Genomic DNA, 5286 nt, shown 5'->3' on the forward strand with positions numbered 1-5286 from the left:
GTCCAGCTCAGGTACGTGCGGCTCCTCACCAGCTTCCTCATGCGGTAGAACGGACTCAGCTGATCCGACGAGAACTCCTCCAGAAACAACAGGATCAACACGTCCTTCTGCTCATCGAACAGACGGAAACTACACACAGGACTGAACCAGGAACCAGGACTGAACCAGGACTGAACCAGGACTGAACCAGGACTGAACCAAACCAGGACTGAACCAGGACTGAACCAGGTTGAACCAGGACTAAACCAGGACTGAACCAGGACTAAACCAGGGACTAAACCAGGACTAAACCAGGACTAAACCAGGACCAGGACTAAACCAGGAACTAAACCAGGACTAAACCAGGGAACCTAAACCAGGACTAAACCAGGACTAAACCAGGACTAAACTAAACCAGGACTAAACCAGGACTAAACCAGGACTAACCAGGACTAAAACCAGGACTAAACCAGAACCAGGACTAAACCAGGTCTAAACCAGGACTAAACCAGGTAAACCAGGACTAAACCAGGACTGAAACCAGGTCTAAACCAGGACTCTAAACCAGGACTAAACCAGGACTAAACCAGGACTAAACCAGGACTAAACCAGGTCTAAACCAGAACTAAACCAGGAACTAAACCAGGTCTAAAACCAGAACTAAACCAGACTAAACCAACTAAACCAGGACTAAACCAGGACTAAAACCAGAAACTAAACAGAACTAAACCAGGACTAAACCTACATCTACAGTTTTTACAGTGGATAAATTTTATTTATTTTATGCTCAACTACAGTCAAATATGCACGTTTTTCTATCATTTCTGTCTATGCACATGTACATTTTTTCGGGTGAATAGTGTTATTTTGTTAGACATGTTAAACAATCGCAGTTTAAAACACAGAAACGGGAAACGGCCATTATCTGTTTTTTACATTTTTCATTTGAACACAAAATCGAAAATTTAAAAATATTCCATTTTTTTATTTTGGTTTTGGAGACAAATAATGAAGACAACAGTTGTTTTTTTTCGTTTTCTTATTTTTGGACACACAGACTCATGTGGTCTTCAGGGGGCTTCAGGGCGACCGTCATCTGGACTTCAGCAGTCAGATGTGGGTGGTGAGCGGGTGGTGTGGGTCCGTGGGCTCGTTGCCGGACTGCAGGGCCTGTCGGACTCTCTCCCAGAACAGGGCCCCGTGGTTCTGGGTCCAGCTCAGGTACGTGCGGCTCCTCACCAGCTTCCTCATGCGGTAGAACGGACTCAGCTGATCCGACGAGAACTCCTCCAGAAACAACAGGATCAACACGTCCTTCTGCTCATCGAACAGACGGAAACTACACACACACAGAACCAGAACCAGGACTGAACCAGGACTGAACCAGGACTGAACCAGGACTGAACAAACCAGGACTGAACCAGGACTGAACCAGGACTGAACCAGGACTGAACCAGGACTGAACCAGGACTCTGAACAGGACAGGACTAAACCAGGACTGAACCAGGACAACCAGGACTGAACCAGGTCTGAACCAGGACTGAACAGGACTGAACCAGGAAACCAGGACTAAAACCAGGACTGAACCAGGACTAAACCAGGACTAAACCAGGACTGAACCAGGACTGAACCAGGACCCAACCAGGACTGAACCAGGACTGAACCAGGACTGAACCAGGACTGAACCAGGACTGAACCAGGACTGAACCAGGACTGAACCAGGACTGAACCAGGACTGAACCAGGACTGACTGAACCAGGACTGAACCAGGACTGAACCAGGACTGAACCAGGACTAAACAGGAAACCAGGACTGAACCAGGACTGAACCAGGACTGAACCAGACTGAACCAGGACTAAACCAGGACTGAACCAGGTCTAAACCAGGACTGAACCAGGACTAAACAGGACTGAACCAGGACTGAACCAGGACTGAACCAAGGACTGAACCAGGACTAAACCAACCAGGACTGAACAGGACTGAACCAGGACTGAACCAGGACTGAACCAGGACTGAACCAGGACTGAAACCAGGACTGAACCAGGACTGAACCAGGACTGAACCAGGACTAAACCAGGACTGAACCAGGACTGAACCAGGACTAAACCAGGACTGAACCAGGACTGAACCAGGACTGAACCAGGACTGAACCAGGACTGAACCAGGACTGAACCAGGACTGAACCAGGACTGAACCAGGACTGAACCAGGACTGAACCAGGACTGAACCAGGACTGAACCAGGACTGAACCAGGGACTGAAACCAGGACTGAAACCAGGACTGAACCAGGACTGAACCAGGACTGAACCAGGACTGAACCAGGACTGAACCAGGACTGAACCAGGACTAAACCAGGACTGAACCAGGACTAAACCAGGACTGAACCAGGACTACTGAACCAGGACTGAACCAGGGACTGAACCAGGACTGAACCAGGACTGAACCAGGACTGAACCAGGACTGAACCAGGACTAAACCAGGACTAAACCAGGACTGAACCAGGACTGAACCAGGACTAAACCAGGACTGAACCAGGACTAAACCAGGTCTGAACCAGGACTAAACCAGGAACCAGGACTAAACCAGGACTAAACCAGGACTGAACCAGGACTGAACCAGGACTGAACCAGGACTAAAACCAGGACTAAACCAGGACTGAACCAGGACTGAACCAGGACTAAAACCAGGTCTAAACCAGGACTAAACCAGGTCTAAACCAGGTCTGAACCAGACTAAACCAGGACTGAACCAGGACTAAACCAGGACTAAACCAGGACTGAACCAGGACTGGAACCTAAACCAGGACTGAAACCAGGACTAAACCAGGACTGAACCAGGACTAAACCAGGACTGAACCAGGACTGAACCAGGACTAAACCAGGACTGAACCAGGACTAAACCAGGACTGAACCAGGACTAAAAACCAGGACTAAACCAGGACTGAACCAGGACTGAACCAGGACTAAACCAGGACTAAACCAGGACTGAACCAGGACTGAACCAGGACTAAACCAGGACTGAACCAGGACTAACCAACTGGACTGAACCAGGACTAACCCAGGAACCAGGACTAAACCAGGACTGAACCAGGTCTAAACCAGAAAACCAGGACTGAACCAGGAACCAGGACTAAACCAGGACTGAACCAGGACTGAAACAGGACTGAACAGGACTGAACCAGGACTGAAAACCAGGACTAAACCAGGTCTGAACCAGGACGAACCAGGACTAAACAGGACTGAACCAGGACTGACAGGACTGAACCAGGAAACCAGGACTGAACCAGGACTGAACCAGGACTGAACCAGGGACTGAACCAGGACTAAAAAGGACAGGACTGAACCAGGACTGAACCAGGACTGAACCAGGACTAAACCAGGTCTAAACCAGGACTGAACCAACTGAACCAGGACTGAACCAGGACTAAACCAGGACTAAACCAGGACTAAACCAGGAACTGAACCAGGGACTGAACCAGGACTGAACCAGGACTGAACCAGGACTGAACCAGGACTGAACCAGGACTAAACCAGGACTGAACAGGACTGAACCAGGACTAAACCAGGACTGAACCAGGACTAAACCAGGACTGAACCAGACTGAACCAGGACTGAACCAGGACTGAACCAGGACTGAACCAGGACAAGGACTGAACCAGGAGAACCAGGACTGAACCAGGACTGAACCAGGACTAAACCAGGACTGAACCAGGACTAAAAACGGACTAAACCAGGACTGACTGAACCAGGACTGAACCAGGACTAAACCAGGACTAAACCAGGACTGAACCAGGACTGAACCAGGACTGAACCAGGACTAAACCAGGACTGAACCAGGACTGAACCAGGAACTGAACCAGGACTAAACCAGGACTGAACCAGGACTAAAGGACTGAACCAGGACTAAAACCAGGACTGAACCAGGACTGAACCAGGACTGAACCAGGACTGAACCAGGACTAAACCAGGACTGAACCCGGACTGAACCAGGACTGAACCAGGACTGAACCAGGACTAAAAACAAGTACTAAACCAGGACTGAACCAGGACTGAACCAGGACTGAACCAGGACTAAAACCAGGACTAAACCAGGTCTAAACCAGGACTGAACCAGGACTAAAAACAAGTACTAAACCAGGACTGAACCAGGACTGAAAACCAGGACTGAACCAGGACTGAACCAGGACTGAACCAGGACTGAACCAGGACTGAAACCAGGACTAACCAGGACTGAACCAGGACTGAACCAGGACTGAACCAGGACTAAACCAGGACTGAAACCAGGACTAAACCAGGACTGAACCAGGACTGAACCAGGACTGAACCAGGACTGAACCAGGACTGAACCAGGACTGAACCAGGACTGAACCAGGACTAAACCAGGTCTAAACCAGGTCTAAGAGGAGTGTGTACCTGGCCATCTGTATTTCTCGTGAGCACCACTCGCTCTGCAGATACTGAGCGCTGATCACACACAGAGTTTTCCTGCTGCTGTAAATCGCGTCTGTGATGTTCTCCATGATTTCTTTTCCTGAAACCCCAGAGGAACATTAAAAAAACTGAAATATTATTGTTTATAATAGTTTCCACATGGTTCTTCTTCCATAAAACGTCTTTATAAACGTGTGGCCGACGTTTAAAGATCATTTATTACGCTAAATTTTGAACTTTAAGTCGTGTATAATGTTGTTTCCTCTTCAAAAACAGACCTGGACTTGTGTTTTGTTTCATTCACTTGTTTGAGTAACTTTTTATTATTCATCTGTTTACATCTCCAAAGCTCAAAATGCTCTGATCCACCTTGTGATGTCATGAAGTGGTAGTTTTCCCGCTGTGGGTTTGTGGAATGGTTTTCTATGGCAAAACGTGGTCCCGGTCTCAGTCCCGGACTTGGTCTCAGTCCCGGTCCCGGTCTCGGTCTCAGTTTGGTCCCGGTCTGGTCCCGGTCTCAGTCCCTGTCTCGGTTCCCGTCTCGGTCTCGGTCCCGTCTCAGTCCCGGTCTCGACCCAGGTCTGGTCCCAATCTCAGTCTCAGTCTCGGTCTCGGTCTCGGTCCCAGTCTTGGTCCCAGTCTGGTCCTGGTCCCAGTCTCAGTCCCGGTCTCACTCCTGGTCTCAGTTCCGGTCTCAGTCCTGGTTTCAGTTCCAGTCTGGTCCTGGTCTGGTCCCGGTCTCAATTCCAGTTTCGTCCCAGTCTGGTCCCGGTCTGGATCCCGGTCTCAGTCCCGGTCTCACTCTTGGTCTCAGTCCCGGTCTCAGTCGCGGTTTCGTCCCGGTCTGGTCCCGGTCTCAGTCCCAGTCTCAGTCCTG

At 49.6% G+C, this 5286-nt stretch overlaps 1 pseudogene; it reads right to left on the reverse strand.

Moving 5' to 3' along the window:
• Window positions 1-761: 761 nt before the first annotated feature.
• LOC129407859 (toll-like receptor 13) overlaps window positions 762-5286 on the reverse strand; it is a 7744-nt pseudogene continuing 3219 nt past the window's right edge.

This window comes from Boleophthalmus pectinirostris, unplaced genomic scaffold, assembly GCF_026225935.1.
Source record: "Boleophthalmus pectinirostris isolate CB_2022bp ecotype Guang Dong unplaced genomic scaffold, ASM2622593v1 HiC_scaffold_14, whole genome shotgun sequence".
NCBI lineage: Eukaryota > Metazoa > Chordata > Actinopteri > Gobiiformes > Gobiidae > Boleophthalmus > Boleophthalmus pectinirostris.